Here is a 19,401-nt window from a genome sequence, read left to right on the forward strand (position 1 = left end):
GAGCATTCCTAGGTCTGACTGGGTACTACAATCACTACATCCCTAACTATTCAGCTTTGGCTAGCCCTCTGACCGACGCTCTCCGCAAGACAGAACCGACAAATGTAGTCTGGGACGAACAAAAGGAAGCCTCCTTCGTAAACCTGAAGGCTGTGCTGATTAGCCGTCCGGTATTGCGAGCTCCAGACTATGGCCGAGAATTCACGGTCCAGTGTGATGCCAGTGATCGAGGGTTAGGTGCTGTTCTCTGCCAGAGAGATGACGACGGTAATGAGCACCCCGTGCTCTACTTGAGCAGAAAACTGAGTTCTAGAGAGAGGGCTTATTGCGCGTCAGAGAAAGAATGCGCTTGCATTGTATGGGCCATTCAAAAATTGCAGTGCTATCTTGGAGGGGCCAAATTCACCGTAGAGACGGACCATTGTCCCCTGGCTTGGCTGCAAACTGCGACATCGAAGAACAGTCGCCTTCTTAGGTGGAGCTTGATTTTACAGCAGTACAATTTTGAAATAAGATACAAAAAGGGGAAGTTAAATGGGAATGCGGACGCGCTTAGCCGCTCTTTCTAAGCGGTCCGAGATGTTCCTCACCATGTATCCAAATTGATAATCAGGTTTTTTTTTTTTTCGTGCGCTTGTATATGTGTGACTATGTAAAGCAGCACGTTTGGTTTTCTAGGAATACGTGGGTCCTGAACGTCTTGAGAGTGGGCTTTTCTCGAACAACAATGGCAGTTTTCTTTTGACCTGGTCTCTTCAGACGGGAGCCGAGTGCTTGCTTCGACATGTGGTTGAGTTTCAGACAGCTCGAGCAATTTGGCCTACAACAATCAAGACAACGCGACAAGCAACAGCGAGCTTCAAGCGTTCACGTGCAGGCCATTAAGTCGTCTCTTCATGCAGCAGCTGGGACTGCTGCCCTCCGAGACTCTTCTGGCGGGGGAGGAGGCTGTTACGACCAAGCATCCGCAATTGCGCGCTCTATTGTTCGCCTGTGGGCATGGATAAGTTTTGTGAATATGTGGTGATGGTCCAATGGCTCTAAGTGAGCCTGTTTCCAGGAATCCTGTTTTGTAAGCATGTTTTGCTTTGTGGACAACCTGCAAATGCCAAATTGACCCTGTCAAGAGAACGTCTGGAAAAACACAAAGAAACGTCCCCCTGAGGGAAATAGCAGGAAGTGCTTTCTTTCTTTTGTTCACCCTTCCAGTCGAGAAGTGCTATCCTCCAGTGATGAATGCCTCCTATCCAAAGGAGACGACAGAGTGACATGTCCGCTGACGTGCAGGACAAGAAAGGAGCATGACTCATACGGCCATTAAGTGATTTCCCGGGAAAGCAGGAAAGATTTGCAATTGTCGAAAAGGGACCATGTTGGGAGCCCTATGCGGCGCCACGTGCACTCGGGTTTCTGAGAAGTAAAACCCCTTGTCAGAACCAGCCTGTGGTTTCTTTGCTGAAGAATAGAAATGTACCTCCTCTCCTCGCCGTTCCCAAGCTTTTCCCGCCAACAAGTGATCACGCCCAACGAATGAATGCCGGACCAGTCAGTGCTTCAGACCATCAGTGCAGTGATGTGTTCGATTGGATGCCGATACCTGAGGGGCGTGCCCTGGATTTGGTTGGTCAGCATCTTCAGAGAGGGGCTGGACATAGGGGGTTTTAAGGACGCTGCAGAGCACGAAATGTCGCTCTGGGCCCTGGGTAAACGGCTCATCCAGTCGCTTCTCGCTATGAACTCTCAACGCTTGCCATTTTGCTGATGTACCCTTCTTTTTCATGTAAATATTGTAAATACGTTTTCTCAAAGTGCCAGTAAACCTGCTTGTACATATTTTACCAACTTCGAAGATTCAGTCCTTCTTCAACCCCGAGTCTCTGAACGCTACCAAGTGAAGGCAGGGTCGCCATAGCCCCAGCGTCACGACACTCCTGCATCCAGACGGAGCTGCAATATCTTTCACTACTTATAAAATAAATATTTACATCGAATAATTTCAAACGCCCGGTATTCTAATCCTTTTTTATTATTTATTTATATATGAGAAGTAATTGGTTAGGCTCGAGTATTACAGCCTAAGTTGATGGCGCTTGCGAGTCACTCGAACCAGCTACGTCCTAAACTTTGCAGTATGGGGAGATTTGTCTTTCTTTTTTTAATCCATGCTGCTGAATGTGGTTCTGACTGGGAGCATTATTCCCATGTGTTCTGGCCTATTGTAGCGGAGCAAGCACCAGTTTCTAACCTAGATTCTATTTTGGACAAGTAGCTTGTGTAGACTAAAATTTATTTATATACGAATAAACAAATATAAATAATAACTTTTATACATGAATAATATATATACACACATATAGTTTATAATAACGAGCCCCTCATTTTCCTTTCAATTGTATATATATATATATTGGAGGCACTATGGGAAACAGTGGATTGAACGTGAGACGCATAAGAAAGCGACCACCAACTGCAACAACCGTAGGAGCCCGATGTTCAAAACGCTGTTTCCCCCATTTGTTTACGTCATGTTCCGAACAGGTCGACCATTACTCTCATATAGCTATGCAGCTGTAAAATTTAAGCGCATTTCGATCATTTGGGATTTATGTCAATAGTTTATGACGGTTCCCAATAGTTATTTTCTTACATGTAATAGTCTGACTATTTTATCTCATAGGCGAGTGCACTGAGTCAGTGCAAATCAGGACAGCAGACGCGCGCTCGTATATTCTCGTACAAAACGGAAAGCCCGACGGCTAAATTATAGCCCCAACTTTTTGTCCGTACTCTAATGATAAAACGAAGACAGCGTACCCTCGATTTGGGGCTATTAATCTGCTGCCACACGCTGTACGTGCAGTATGTCAAGCCGCACAGGTTCACGGAAAGTACACGGCTTGCAGTCAAGTTCTTACGTTCGGTATACCAGTGCTCCAATTCTGCAGCTGTTTATTGCAGCTATATATAACTTTATTTCAAAATTTTCATTTCCAGCGTTCATCTAGCTCCATTTTTTATTCAAAGCCGAGTAGCTTAATCTTGTGACAAATACGCCGGCTAGCACTGCGGACAAAATCGAGCCCCATAATATACCTTATTGATATGTGCAACCTACATGTGTATTCTACAGGTGTGCAGACAGCATTTTTCTTGCTTTGCGCTATGTTCCGCGGAAAAGATGTCTGAAATATATTTGTATATATATATATATATATTTGCATGCAGCCGGTGACAAACGTCACGCCAGACAAAAGCGGTGGCGCCGAGAAAAGAGTAACGTCAACGGCAAAAAAAAGTAAAACGGAGACCGTCTGTATACAGCCGTGAACATTTCTCAGAATTCAAAAATAGGCTGGAAGCCCGATTGTCTGGAAGGAGGGAGAGCATCTCTTTTATGCGGACCGCGGACGCTCCACAGTATGAGCCGCCATGATCAATATATTTCCAGCGATAGACAAGAGCCTAACCCGAGCTTTAGTTAGTTTCGGAAGGCCGTGACAATAGTCGCAGACGTGGGCTCCTCGACTGACAGTTAGTTGGCGGGTTGAGATGCACTCGTTTCTTTACGTTCAAACAAGTCAATTTTGCACTACCCGGTCGCATGGGGACAACCTGACACGGCGCAGGGCCTTAGATTGCACCGTTTGCTTTACTGTTCGGCTGGCATCGCAGGTTTTCTTCGAATGATGCCAAACGCAGGCCGAGCTAGAAGACTTAAGAAAAATAGAAAGGCGCGAAGCTACCAAGCCAGTTCGCTTTGATTAGGGCAGATGCAGCTGCGACGTGCACATATACATGGAATACGCACAATCAAGATCATCTCGACTTTGGTCGCACACGAAGCTCAGGCCAGCCTTTCCGGAGCCGCGCTGCACGGAGCACATGATGCAGCATCTCGGGCAGCGCGTCAGGTTAATCGCTGGCGACGAAGTAAACGCGCAATGATATAAACTGAGAGCGTGCGACCGCCTGCTCATATGCGGCCTGTCGCGTAGCGCTACGCTTGGGAGCTTTTCGCGCACGACTGCATGTCTTGAGGCGAGAGAAGGCGAAGGAACGCGGGGAGAGGTGCGACTATTCGCATGTTTGTCTACCATCGTCTCGAGTTCTCTGCGGCGCAAATTGTATGCCGAAGGTCACGCGCTGGCGCCTTCACGTTTCGTTAGTTATACCAACGGTTTTGTATTTCGCCGGTTTATTTTAGGAACGATTCTCCGAGTGTTTTACGCAGTTCGTCCTATATTATTTTCTTTTTGAGAAGTTTGAAGACAATCGAGATTAATTCGGAGTCTTTTGGGCTCTTATTGGGCTCTTTTTTATACTGCCACGAACTTCTGATTACGGTCTAGGAACTGTTTTAAACCCTAACTTTGCAGGCAAATTTATGTATCGGAATTTATTAATAAAGATTTATTGATTGGCAAACGTTCTATTTATTCTGGGGCGGTACTGAGAACTATGGGCGTCGGCAGGGATATAGAAAAGGGCACTTCCTCCCCCCCCCCTCCCCCCACTGCGATGCAATGGGTTACCCGCCTAAGACAAAATCCTGCCGATGCGGATGTTGCAAACATAATAGTTTTATTGAATAAACGAGAATGAAAATGGCTCATAATCCAGGGATGCTTCAAGCAGTTCCACTTTTTCGTTCAGGTTTATGGTTTGCGCTTAGTACACCCAGAAGTATTCGTCTGCATACTGCTGTTCGCTCGCAATATTCTACCCTCAGTACCCACTAACCTCAGCACGATGTAGTACTGCCAAAAGGCGAACTTTTTTCTCGGGTTCGCTTTCTTGCGCACAGTTATTCCCGAGTGCTTCGTTTCGCTGCAAAGTCGCCGTTTACGCAATATAGCTGCGTTTTCATGCAGTGCCGAGGCGCAGCACATCGGGTCCTTTATGCAGCACGCCGCCTGTGCATTTGTACTCACCTGTGTGAATTTGGAACAATAAAGTCCAGAGCTGTAGCACATACAGCTTGCCTTGCAGTGACGTAATCCTAACAATGAAATGAGCGAGAAGGCAACCAGACGCGGAACTCCGGCTGCCCGCTGCCTGCGTGGTATCAGCCGTTCCTTCAGCACGGTATCCGCCCACGCACCTCACCGCTGCGTGGCGATCAGGCCCCAGCTCTCGGCTATAACTTGCAGGCTGCTCTCGCGCTATCGCCCGAGGTCTCAGCTTCGAAAAACACGTCGAGAGGTCTTCGAATGCATAATCAGAGCAGCGCCCGGCAATCCTCTATTCCGGGAGGGGGCAGTGAACTACGCCTGCTCTCGTGCTGCGACATCACAACATTACAAAACTCAAGTCAATGTGCTTTTTTTTTTATCTCTCTCTCTAATACAGACATAGGGGAAGCCCTACTAAAACCCCGGTTTCCTGCCGCGGCGTGTCCCATTTCACCACTCCGCGCCATTCGCAAATACTAATCAGGGGTGGATAACGACACATTTTCTTCCGTTTTCCTGCAGCCGATGCTTCAGCGCGACCCGCTCAAATCTTTGGAGTCCGTCGCCGCAGAGAAACGCGGCATTCCACTGGCACCCCACAGAATGAATGAGCTGTTTATAGAGATAGAGGAAGGCCCCATGTTTCGCTTGGTGGAAGAATTCGGCTGTTAAGGAAGGTTGCCACACAGAATCGAGCCTGGAAGTTGCAACAATATCAGTGCGCGATATCAGTGCCGATGGTGGCTACCTTCTTTGCCGTTCTCCTGTCTCGGTGCCCCTCGGCAGTATTGGGCACTCAACTCTAGCAGCTTACAAAGCTCTCTAAAAGCGTTCGTGGAGGCTTGATAGCAATTAAAAGATATTGAGCGACGCTGGTTGAGTCTTTAAATAATTAGAATTAGCAGTGGTCTCGGTTTCGGTGGCTCGTTCGTCTTGCGGTGTCTTCCGACCTTTTGGGTAAGCAGGAGGGCCACGGATCGCAACGCACTCTCCCCCCTCCCCCCCTCCCCCCAGCCGTCCTGGAATGCATCTAGATAAACATAGGGGAGCACACTCGCCTTTCTAGAAAGCAGGCGCTGCCTGAAAGTGCTGCAGCAATATAGTGTAACAAAAGCTGAAGTGGTAAACTCGTCTTTTTCATCTGACAGTACCTACAGTCCGCGTCGCTTTGTAATCCATACCTGATCAGACCGAGCTGATGTATCACGGTTTTTAAAATGAAAGTTAATAAAGATAGCAAAAAACGACTTCGGTCCAATTTTGTTGACCAAGCTTGGGCCACTGTCGGTCATGTTGTATGTCGACGTTGGGGCCACGGTCGATTTTTCAGTTGGCAAAGCAGCGAGTGCAACGCCCTAGGCGTCCCATGCTTCCGCAACAGCCGCACAAGGACGGGTCATGCCGCCTACGGTGAGAGGGCCAAGAAGCCGGCGACCTCGCTGAAGAAGAAAAGTGAGATATTGGCAGAACGACAATACAGACAGAGGCAGGGTGTCGTATCCGCCGTGACAGGCGGCCTTTATTGAGGAGCGCAGCGTCCGGACGGCACGAGGTCGCGCGCTCAGCCGGTGTCCGCCGGTCGCGCACCCCGAATGCACGAAGAGGGGGCGTCGGCGGCGCACCTTCAGGGCTGTCCCGGCGTCTGCTTGAGGGGCAGCCCGTCATACGTTGGCTGCGCGCTGTGGCCCCGCGCCGCGCGGCCGTCGGCAGCCGCAGTCGGCGGCGTCACGTGACGATGTCGCGGTGATGGGCGAGATGGTGACAGCGTGCGCGTCTCTCCAGAGTGATGACGTGGTAGAGTGCGGCAAGCACGCAACTGTACAAACCCGGTAGTGAGAGGGACAGAGATAGAGGAAAATACGGTACGACAAAAGCTGTGCCACGGCTCGCGTGATTGCACGGAGACAAATTTTGCACCGCCAAGGAGGTTTCCTCACCGCCGAGAAACGGTGTAGGGTTATGCGCAGCTTGACACTGCTGACGCGAAAAAATCGGGTGCCGGAAAATACTATAGTTTGGCCTTGACCTCGATTATGCGAGAGCATTTACATCCCTGCGTGCGCGTGAAGGGAGTCAGGGGAGCAAATCGCAGTTTCAACTCGCCAAACTTCGCTTTCTTCGGAGAATAGCCCTGGTAAAACTTTTACACAGCGCGAAAACTTACGCATGTCTCAGGTAGTCGAATCACACGCAACTACACGGTTCTCACTTCAAATTCTTCCATGCTACGCCCGCAAAGCGTGGATAACCATACTTTACTAATTGACCCTTTGAACACACCGTCGAACGTTGCGGTATTACACACACACGAAGCAGTCTGAACGAGGACCTAACCGAGCCGGCTAATATTTGTGGTCAAAGCCTGAATCGTGATGAAAAACGCACCTCGCAGCGGGGAAAATTTTGCCGAACTTCTGAATCGGGAAGGATGCTTACACGCAGCACAGCTTATTTTTATAATGGATTTCTTTTGGGCTACATTACAGAGTTCACTCGATCGTATATCAGTAGGAAGGAAAACGCGAAGAAAGAACCGCACGAATGAGATGGCTAGTACTGGATCCGCGGCAGCGATCCAGTGTTGATCAGGGTCTCTATGTCTTCTGTGATGTTGGCAGGCGCAAAGCTCGGTTCGTAGCGGCGCAGCGGAGAGCCATCACGGCCGACGAGGATCTTTTCGAAGTTCCAGCGGATGTCGTTGTTGTCCTGCGGCGTGTAAAACAGCCGATCCCGCGCGCGGAACTTGGATACCGGCGATGGGCAGCGACCCTGAGGGAATAAAGGAAAAGGACGCACAGCGGTCAGATAATGCGTCGCGTACCCAAAGTCAGAATGGGGACACTTTGATTAGAGCGAAGCTACCCATGCGGCCCATGTATCAAATCCACGGGCTTGCAACGGGCACAGGAGCCTTTCAGTCGCTTGCAGCTTTCTGATGAAACTGCCTTTTTTTTTTTTTTTTTTGTCAAAAGCGGTGAAGAAAGAACACTCGTGGTTGATGGCGTTACAATATGCTAATTCTCCCCTCCCCCCCCCCCCCCCCCCCAAAAAAAAAAAAAAAAAAAAAAAGACATCACAGGGTTTTTGCCAAATTTTAATTCTGAATCGCGTGGGTAAGGTAAAATATATAATAGAGGAATGGGGGAGTGCAAAGAGAGAAGTGACGGGTCGAGCGATCTACTGATTAGGGTTAAGATCAACGTTCGCTTAATTTTCCCGTCTATTGAAAAAACAGCGGCTACATGCAACTCTACGCGTTATTAATTATCATGCAGAATTATAGCAGGAAGTGGCCAGCGGTCAAGAAGAAATCCAGAAACGCAAGGCACGAAACGGCCCAATACATTATTCCGTCCTTTCCGCAAGAATAATCCCGTCGACTCGGTTTTATAGGCAGGGCCTCGGTCGCATGCACGTCGCATTTTGCGCCGATCGCTCAGTTTTGTTCTCGTCTCATCCACACTGTCGTCTTCTAATATCACGTACGGTTTGCACCCTTCGGCACGAGTCGAAGTTCGGTCAAAGGGGTACCTGCATGAGGGGCCCTTCTTTCCATTAGCTAAACCCTGGACGCGCAGGGTGCAGCGGTGGCGTAGCGGTAGAACATCCGCCTCGCATGCAAGAGGACCGGGGTTCAAATCCCGGTGCCGCGCAATTCTCCACCGGATGAAAAAAAAAAAAAAATCCGCGTGTCGATGGAATTGCATAAACAGGTTTGGGGTGCGACCTGACGCCGGTGAACACCTCCGGCAACGCACTCCCTCACCAGAACAGGAGTTGGCCACCCTGGTGCAGTAATTGGCCACAACCTCCTATGATAAGCTCCATAAAACCCCGGCCCTCAGTGACCAGCGGCTGCGGAACAACTGACCACGGCGGCGGTCAGACCTGTGACGCAGCAGGGGGTGCTAAGAAAGCCTGGCTCCGCTGGACAGGCCGCCGATGGAAACTGACCCTGGCAACGTTTAATGCTAGAACCCTAGCTAGTGAAGCTAGCTTAGCAGTGCTGTTAGAGGAACTAGAGGGCATGAAATGGGATGTCATAGGGCTTAGTGAGGTTAGGAGGCCGAATGAGGCATATACTGTACTGAAGGATGGGCATGTACTGTGTTATCGAGGCTTACCAGACAGGCGACAACTAGGAGTAGGTTTCCTTGTCAATAAGTATATAGCGGGTAATATAGATGAATTCTATAGTATTAATGAGAGGGTGGCAGGCATCGTAATTAGGCTTAATAAGCGGTATAAACTGAAGGTTGTACAGGCCTATGCACCTACATGTAGTTATGATGACCAGGCAGTTGAAAGCTTCTATGAAGATGTAGAATCGGCAATGCGAAAAATAAAGACGCAGTATACTGTACTAATGGGCGATTTCAATGCCAAGGTAGGGAAAAAAAAGGCAGGAGACTGAGGCAGTAGGTGACTATGGCATTGGTTCTAGGAATAGCAGGGGAGAGTTACTAGTTGAGTTTGCAGAGCGCAATAACTTACGAATCATGAATACCTTCTTCAGCAAACGGAAGAACCGGAAATGGACATGGAAAAGTCCTAACGGAGAGACTAAAAATGAAATCGACTTCATAATGTGTTCAACCACCGCCATTGTGCAGGATGTAGAAGTAATCGGGAAAGTTCGATGTAGTGACCACAGGATGGTGAGGTCCCGAATTAGCCTAAATCTGAAGAAGGAACGCAATAGATTAGTAAGAAAGAAACCCATCAACGAATTAGCGGTGAGGGGGAGGGCAGAAGAGTTCAGGATCTCGCTACAGAATAGGTATTCAGCTCTAACTGAGGATGGCGACATTACCCTAGAGGCAAGGAACAATAATTTCAGAGATATCATTACTGAGTGCGCGGTAGAAGTAGGCGGTAGGATAGTTAGAGAGGATACCGGTAAGCTGTCTAAGGAGACGAAAGATTTGATTAAGAAACGGCAGAGTATGAAAGCTTCCAATCCAACAGACCAGATCGAATTGGCCGAGATATCAAAGCTAATCAATAAGCGCAAGGTGGCCGATATAAGGAACATGGAGAAAATTGAGCATGCTGTAAAGAACGGGGGAAGCCTTAAAGCGGTAAAGAAGAAATTGGGCATAGGGAAAAACCAGATGTATGCAATAAGGGACAAGTCGGGCAACGTCATCACTAATATGGAAAAGATAGTCAAAGTAGCCGAGGAGTTCTATACAGATCTCTACAGTAGCCAAAGTAGTCAGGACCGTAATGAGATTGGCGGTAGGAAAAAACAGTCAGACGTTCTACCAGTGACGAAGGACGAGGTCAAGAAAGCACTAGAAACTATGAAAAGGGGGAAATCAGCTGGAGAGGATCAGATAACTACAGATTTGCTGAAGGACGGGGGGGATATCGTGCTAGAAAAACTGGCCACCCTGTATACGCAGTGCCTGGTGTCATCGACGGTACCGGAACCATGGAAGAATGCAAACATTATCCTCATTCACAAGAAAGGGGACTCTAAGGACCTTAAAAATTACAGACCAATCAGCTTACTGTCTGTTACGCATAAGGCATTTACTAAGGTAATCGCTAATAGAATCAGGACAACCTTAGACTACAATCAAGCAAAGGATCAAGCAGGGTTTCGGAAACGGTACTCTACTATCGATCATATCCGTACCATCAATCAGGTGATAGAAAAATGCTCGGAATATAACCAGCCCTTATACATAGCATTCATTGATTACGAAAAAGCATTTGACTCAGTTGAAACCTCGGCGGTGATGCAGGAATTGCGAAATCAGGGGGTAGACGAGCCGTACGTGAAAGTGCTGGAAGATATATATAGTGGCTGCACAGCTACCATAGTTCTGCATAAAGAAAGTAACAAAATTCCCATAAAGAAAGGTGTTAGGCAAGGAGACACAATCTCCCCAGTACTATTCACAGCTTGTTTAGAGGAAGTATTCAGAGACTTGGAATGGGAACAGTTAGGGATAAGGGTAGACGGAGAATACCTAAGTAATCTGCGATTTGCTGATGACATTGCCTTGCTAAGCAACTCGGGAGATGAACTGCAAATAATGATTGATGACCTAGACAGGAAAAGTAGAAAGGTAGGCTTGAAAATCAATATGCAGAAGACTAAGGTAATGTTCAACAGCCTCGGGAAGGAAGAGCAGTTTACATTAGGTAGCGAAATACTGGAAGTAGTAGGCGAATATTGCCTATTAGAAGCATTGCCTATTAGGACCAGAACGCGACTACGTTGTTAACCCTATTACAAAGATGGCATGCTCTCCAGCTATCTCTGGGCTGACGCCAGCCGCCGTAACTATACGTGAGCCAAATACGCACTTCCCTATTTCATCAGACGTACGAGGCCGCTGCGCGGACTCATTTTCTCGGCGTCGCCCGGAATACCAGCAAATTGCCTTTTTAGACCCTATTACAATAGAGAATTCAGTAGGTCTACCTTTATTCAGCTTGAACTATCGTTCGCGACCTATAAGCGAGTGTACGAACTGACTTGGCCCACAGTGGTGGCTCAGCAGTGGTTAGGGCCCTCGATAGCTGATCCCAAAGACACGGGTTTAATCCCAGCTGTGGTAACCGCATTTCAATGCAGATGAAATGCAAGGTGCCTGCGTGCTTGGGAGATGTCTGTGCACATGAAACAACCACGGGTGACTGAAATTTCCGGAGCCCTGATGTGCTTCGATGACATTGCCTTGCTAAGCAACTCGGGGGATGAACTGCACTACTCAATTCTAGCTCACTTTAGCTAGGTGTAATCCGGCAGCGTCCCAGGTCCCAGGCCATCTTTCTTTTTTTTCTTTTTATTATTTTTTTTTTACTATGGCCTACGCCGTGACCTAGATTAGCGCTAAGTTTACGAGTTTTTGTATTATTTGTTATTAATATCTTTATACACAGCTCTGTAAATTAATTACAGCACTGTTTTATTTTATTGCTAATACCTATTTAACGTTACTAATACGACCGCGTAAAATATTTAGCGCCCTCTAGGATAACTGATTGGGTTTTGGTGCTTGGCGGTTCTAGAAAAGCCTACGGTTGTCGGGTGTGTTTGTAAACGCTCGGACGTTCGCAAGATGGGTACTAGTGTCTGTAGTCTTTTGTACCGGGCTGCAAACTGCGCCTGAAACAATCTGTCCTGCGTGCTGTCCGTCTTTTCTAACGCCGTAGAAATGAAGGCATCAGTTTCAGAAATACTGAAGTAAGTAACCATTATTTAGGTCGCCAGTATTCTACTCTCGCAGCGAGACGCGCTCCTTATGCAAATAATGATTGATGACCTAGACAGAAAAAGTAGAAAGGTAGGCTTGAAAATCAATATGCAGAAGACTAAGGTAATGTTCAACAGCCTCGGGAAAGAACAGCAGTTTACATTAGGTAGCGAAATACTGGAAGTAGTAGGCGAATATGTCTACTTAGGACAGGTAGTAACGGCAGATCCGGACCATGAAAAGGAAATAACAAGAAGAATAAGATTGGGATGGAGCGCATTTGGCAGGCACTCGCAGATTATGACTAGCAGCTTACCGGTATCGCTCAAGAGGAAAGTATACAACAGTTGCATCTTGCCTGTACTCACCTATGGGGCTGAAACGTGGAGGCCAACCAAGAGAGTTCTACTTAAGTTGAGGACAACCCAGAGGGCTATGGAACGAAAAATGGTAGGGGTAACATTAAGAGATAGAAAGCGTGCAGAGTGGGTCAGAGAAATAACTCAAGTTACCGACATTCTAGTAGAAATTAAGAAGAAGAAATGGACTTGGGCAGGACATGTAGTGCGAAGAGAGGATAACCGATGGTCGCTGAGGGTAACAAACTGGATTCCAAGGGAAGGAAAGCGTAGCAGGGGGCGGCAGAAAGTTAGGTGGGCGGATGAGATTAAGGAGTTCGCAGGGGTCAAGTGGATACAGCTAGCACAGAACCGGGTTAAGTGGAGAAATATGAGAGAGGCCTTCGCCCTGCAGTGGGTATAATCAGGCTGGTGATGATGGTGATGATGACGTCTTTCCTGCAATGATGTGGCGATCCCATCGCCCTTGCGCAGGAATGTCTGCCTCGCAACGAGGCTCACCAGCAGGTTTCGCGATTAGTCTGTTGGCGCGATGAATCGCCACATCATTGCAGGAAAGACAGTGCATGTGGAATCTGGAAAGGGAAACGCGAATTGCGTTTCCTCTTCTATGCCCAAGCAGATTCGTAAGCAGTCCCAACACACGTCATCTGCTTCGCAGCGAGAACATGCGCACTTGTTTTCCAGCCTCCCTGAGGAGAGGATAAGCGGATCAACTGCGACTTTGCCACCAAGCAATGCGCCTTCCACAGACAGCGCACGCATATTTTCGATGTAGGCGATTCCAGCGCTGCTATAGCCTCAGGTATAGGACTACGTCTCGACTGTACATGAATTTCTGTCACGAAGGAAGGCGGCTGACTTGCAGGTTTTGCAATTCATATACGACAGCTGCAAAATCTGCGACATAAAATTACTACTAATGTTAATACTTGCCACAGTGTGAATGGGTTCAGAAAAACAACACATGGAGTTATTGGCCTACACACGTGTATTGCATGCCTATTTGATGAGGAAGCTTCCCCCTCAAAAACATGACGTTATCTTTAACGAAATGCTCAATTCCCTCAGGGTATCAGGACGGTTTTGTTGCAAGTAAAAGAACTGTTTTACAATGTATCGCTGGTAACATTTCCAGTCATTTCGCACGAAACCTATTTAGATGCGCTTCCTTATTAGACTTTCCAAAAGCCTTCGATGTCGTAAGACACGGAATTTCACTTCAGAAACGTTAACTTGTTTTTCGAGGGCCGTCTTATGCTCTGATTAAGAGCTACCTTTAGTGGAAGGCACAAGGTATCGTTGCCACTTCCGGTCTGATGACCTAACTTCACTTCAGCCAATTAGTGTTATCTGTTCTGGTGACGTCAGCTCCCTATAGCTAATGAACCAATTTTGTGACCGAAAGCACTTTGCCTAATGAGGCGTCTAAAGATACCGTATTAAACTCGTTGCTTATTTTTCTTCCATTGCCCGCTGTGAGAGTACTTTAAGTCATTGTGTTTGCACTCTTTTGAAAGCGATTTCTATCAGACAGTTGAATAACACATTCTTAGAATTCTGGATTTGAGAACGAACGTTACGTTGCACCGCGGAAGGAGAACCGAGGAGGTGTGCATGCGTTCGGAAATTTAATTTCTTGACAAAATCATCTCAGAAAGCGCTATATATATGCTCAGAACACCACTGCAGTCACAGATAGCTTTTTTTTTTGTTTTTTTTTGCTCTTGTTTCATTTATGTTTCATATGTCATTGTATCCTCTCTCCGGGACTATGAATGATGCGCTTTTCTCGCCGGCCGCTATGGATCATAAAACCTAAAAACTGTGTGATTATTGCCAGTCTCGTAATCTATGGCACATATGATCCCCGCGTGTATTCGATGATGGCTCTACTGTTTTTTGTTTTTTTTTTTCCTATTTTGCGCATGTAACCTTTTCATTTGCCTAAAATTCAGATACTTGTTCTCTCTTCTTCGTTTTAAAAATAACGCTAAGCAATTCGTTGTCGTTTTTTTTTTTTTTTTACCTCTCTGTTCTGCAATTTTTGAAAAGCCAGCCGTTCAAAAACCGTCGCCTCTTCTGGGTTTGTCGATGTCGTTTCGTCGATGTTGCCTGGCCTAGCTAGTCCCTCAAGCAATTTTCGGTACTGTCCCTGAAAGTGTAACAAGTCCACTGGCCATAAAGATTGCAGTTATTTTTGCGCACTTTGTCATGCTGTGCAATCCTTTTTTGAACGATGAAAATACGTCTTTATCACTTTATTTTTAACCAGTTTTGCCTTTACACATGTTGCGCCGTCTATCCTGGTGAGTGGCTTCGCGTTGGCACCCGTCACGCAAGTCCGATTCACAGCGCCCCTCTGATGTCAAGGCTGGATCGTTCACAGCAACAAAAATAAGGTAATCTTATCCCACAGAGTGCGATAGCACTACGCTCGGTTTTCTAGTGCGATTTTGTAAGCATTCATGCAGAGGGAAAGGGAAAGAGTACGACTGAGAGAAACTGCACGCCGCTTATTGGATTCTGGCCAAAAGCAGCAGGTCACATAAAGATGGCGGAGCCCTTGTGCCTTTTTTTTTCTTTTCTTTTTTTAAGCGATCGACTAACAGTGCGAATTCAAATGCAGAGTGTGATGGCATCCCGCCCGGTTGGTAACAACCGCAGGAGAAAAAAGGGCGACCACGGCGAGGTTAGGGGCCAAAAGTTACGAAGGGGCATTTGGGTCCAACCTTAAGAGTATGATGTGATAGCGTATGCTACCACCGGACCATACAAAGCCCCGCTCTAACCATGCTGTTCAGAAGAGCGTGTTGTCGGGCTAGTTGGTTCTGCATAGTATAGTATAAGAGAAATGCGCAACTTAAACAGGACACAGGAAGAAGCACACACAACAGTTCACGAGCGCAACTACCAACTGTTTAATGGGGTGAATCAACAACAGCATATATACAGACAAGCAGAGCAAGCGTAAAGGTAGAGCAGGCACACACATTACAAACACCGCAATTTTACACAAACGAATGAAGATATGAAACTTCAGCATCATAGCCCAGCGTCCTCACCTTGAGGAACTCGAAGAGAGGATGCTGCGTGTCGCCGTTGACATCCAGCTTCTGGAACAGCGGGAAGTTGGGCTGGAAGTCGTTTCCTGGCCGCACGTAGCGGATGCCGTTCAGAATCTCTTCGCCCGAACCGCCCGGCTCTTGCTATATTGCAAAAGAAAAAAGCGTAAGAAAGACTTAATAAGTGACACGCGAGTTTGGGCACGATCGATGACAAGGATTTGACAAATGAGACCTTCGTCTCACTGGACGCGGTTTCATTTCTCAGCGTACCTGACTGGAATGGGCTAAGTCAAAATAAAACGGCGCTTTTTCTTTCTTTCTTTTTTTTTTTCTTTTTTTTTTTTTTTTTTTTTGCGGCGCGCTTTACCCGTAGGAGTGCCGTTGCTGGTTTAAATCCGATTTCTGCTCAAAAATGCGCCTTCAAGAGAAGGTACTTTACCAATGCACCAGCCTGGAGGCACAGCCCAGAGACAGGCGTATGTCTTGCACTTATATACCACAGCGTCGTTCTCAGTTAACTCCTAATCAGCCCAAATGAACGCATTTATAAACGATATGTCTCAATCAAAGGCTAAGCGAGGAAAGTACATTTCAGAAGGGTGAACACAAAAGAAATGTGCTAGTACTTTAACGTACTTAAACTGGGAAGGCATCCGAAAAATCAGTTGTTTAGCCTTGTCGGCTGACGGTTTTACCGTGTGTTTATACGAATAAGTTCATGAAGACGGCATGCATGCAGTGCCCAGCATAGCAGAGTGGAAGCTAAACACGCGGGGTGATATCGGCTGCAGGGACAGCTACACTATACGTTCCGCGCTCACTTCGATCGCACTGGAAATTTCTGGATTCGAATCCGCCCCGCTCGGACGGTTTTTTTTCTTTCCATCGTTCCATTTCTTTGCTATTGCTATTGCTTTCGGATATGAAATAAAGTTAGGCGATTTTGCTAGGCCCTGAACATCCGGCTCTCGCGCTAAAACACACGCACTGAGATCGGACGTCACTGCAGCAAGGCGCTACCTAAAGAATGAAGCCCCGATGCAATGCTCTTGCGTGTTAAAAATTGCCGCTGCGGCGTTGAATGAGCATGTCATTCAGGCGTCTAACAAGACATGTCTACGGGTCTAACGCAGACAAGGAAACGCTGGCCACTCGCAAAGCACGCGACGAAATAATTGTGATAAACGACACAAAAGAACAAATTGTTGATAGGTATAAGGTTTCTTCGCCGCAGCCTTGGGATGCCAGACTATATAAGAAAATTGAAAGGAAAAAAATCGCAGACGATCAATGAGATACATGCAGTATACACGCAATAGCTTTACTTTTCTACACCATGTTGCATGGTTATGATATCGACTATAGGTAAATAAGTGACAGAGACATTATTTCTCGTTTCTAAATCAATTCTTGTGCGCTAGTAACTTCCTTTTAGGTGACTTAGAATACTTATGACATGCATCCTGTCGACATTTCTTTCAGGTGAATGTTTCGAGCTCAACGGGATAGTCATAGCCCGGTGGTCATGGAGAGAAGTGGACAGTATTTCCCCAGAGGCATGCGCACGATTTTTAGAGGTGCCAATGCTTCATACGGGGTCGCGAGAGTTCTGCGTATTTGATTCCCATCTCATGCTCCAATTCGACCACGCCATTCTGGTCTCGTGACGTCAGCCGACCAACCACACGTCTGGCAACTTCCACGAGCGAAAGAGAAGTGAGCACCAGCGGCGCGCCGTTACACCTCCGACGTATCAGTGTCCGGCCATGTCATCTGCCATCTATTATAGCATCTGCCAGAGGAATGCTCCGGATTTTTCGAGGCTGCGATGCCTCAAACCGTCGACGGACAAATATTTTTCGATGTGGGGGTGCTAATTAACGCTCTCGTGTTAAAAACATGGCATTTTTTTTTTGTCCCACACAGTAACAACCGCTAAAGGTCAGTTATATTTATTGCAAAAATATATATATATATTACTCGAATACCTGTATTAACATTGTGCCGCCGAGTGAAGCTTATGCGTTTGTAATTACATTTAAGCGAACAAACCTGGAACCGGATTTACGCGCATGCAGCGCCACTATTTCCTAGCGAGAGCGACACAAGTAGTACGTGGCTAGCCGCGGAAAATGCCGTTAGCGCTCCTGGAGTCCAGCCTCTGCTGACTACGAGTCTGGGAACACAAGGGCAGCTGCGCTCCCTCGGAACTTCCATGGACAGGGAGAAATCTTAGAGATGGAACGTTACATAAGGTACAGACATGGCCACGCAGAGAGTTATGAGTTATGGGGCCGCATCTCAATAAAGCGTTTACATCGCCACTGCTTGTTTATTCTTCCGCTTTTGGCAAGCGTCTACGCCGCCGCATCGGCTGGCTGCCGAAGCGGTCGTGCTTCGCGCAACGTCCGTAGACTGATCGATGCCTAGCCTAGCGTGAGGGCCGCGTGCGAAAGAGGCAGAGGAGGCTGCAACTGTTCACACCCAGAAAAGCACCGATCACGAAAGAGAAAAAAAAAATAATCGAGCACTCGACTGCAGCTAACTATAGAATGGTTTCTGTCAAGTTTGCTGTTTGAGTGGGAACGCTAGAGAGGCACTTTCGACGTCCCTTGCATTTGCCACGTGAATGAGCGCAACAACGCATGCAATTACGAATATCGCTGCCCTTGCCCTATACTTTATCGGGCGGGAAAATGCGAACTAAGCGGCGGCTGCAGTGCAACAACGCACACTGGACAGCATGCTGCTCAAAAGGACAAACCCATCGGGCCACGTCAAAGTCGCAGCAAGAGGCATATAACGTATATACTTGAGTGTAGTATGATCGGGGTTGCACACAGTGCGTAACTTGAACCAATAGTTAAAAAAGAAAGCGGGAAACCGCAGTTAGGTGCAACGCACTGTTTCCAATCATGTGGCGTTACTCGAAGCAGTTTTTAATAATCTGTTTCCCAACAGAATTAGCTCAGATGCATTAAACGATTTTCTTTATGTGCACTTTAGAGCAAAGCGCACTTTCTTTTTATTCTGTGGTTCGATCAGGTTACGTGAAACAACGTACACATAACGCAAAGTTATACTGTTTTCGAAAGGGTAAACTTGAATAACGGAAGGGAAGCAAGCCTGACTCCGCTGACCAATATACAATCAAGCTTGTGTTCGCCTAAGCGAAGTCCCAACGTCGAAATTTGGTAAGCGGACAGAGGCTGCTGTCCTGCCCTCCCCGTTATCATGTTCTTCCCGCTCTTTCTGCTGTCATAACTCAACAAAGACATATGCCTACTCTGGACCAATAGTGTCAACATCAGATCATGCGAGGAAACCGCGAGTTCACGCGCAAACGCAAGAACGCCTCAAAGCACCTTGCGGACATAAAACTGAGTCACGATCGCTATCGAACGATGTTGGTACCTCGGGGTTTACATTTTCTTTCATTTTTACCCCCTTTACAGACCGCGTCTGCTTCTACGAGCGCTTTTGCAATCGGCCTATTTGTTGCACTCCGCCGAATATGAAAGGCGCTGTTACGACCAAGCATCCGCATTTGCGCGCTCTATTGTTCGCCTGTGGGCATGGAAAAGTATTGTGGAAATGTGGTGATGGTCCAATGGCTCTAAGTGAGCCTGTTTCCAGGAATCCTGTTTTGTAAGCCTGTTTTGCTTTGTGGACAACCTGCAAATGCCAAATTGACCCTGTCAAGAGAACGTCTGGAAAAACACAAAGAAACGTCCCCCTGCGGGAAATAGCAGGAAGTGCTTTCTTTCTTTTGTTCACCCTTCCAGTCGAGAAGTGCTATCCTCCAGTG

At 47.2% G+C, this 19,401-nt stretch overlaps 1 pseudogene across 1 annotated transcript in view; it reads right to left on the bottom strand.

The window, feature by feature from the left end:
* Positions 1 to 6,439: 6,439 nt before the first annotated feature.
* The window catches only part of LOC146202545 (glutathione peroxidase-like), a 30,575-nt pseudogene continuing 17,613 nt past the window's right edge, over positions 6,440 to 19,401 (bottom strand). The window contains exons 2-3 of the transcript XR_014703720.1: positions 15,591 to 15,734; positions 6,440 to 7,721 (exon numbers count right to left, since the gene is read on the bottom strand). The product of XR_014703720.1 is annotated as a glutathione peroxidase-like (transcript). The remainder of the gene's footprint in view (positions 7,722 to 15,590; positions 15,735 to 19,401) is intronic.

The sequence above is a fragment of the Amblyomma maculatum genome, chromosome 1, assembly GCF_055883805.1.
Source record: "Amblyomma maculatum isolate TAMU_Amacu chromosome 1, ASM5588380v1, whole genome shotgun sequence".
Classification (NCBI taxonomy): Eukaryota; Metazoa; Arthropoda; class Arachnida; order Ixodida; family Ixodidae; genus Amblyomma; species Amblyomma maculatum.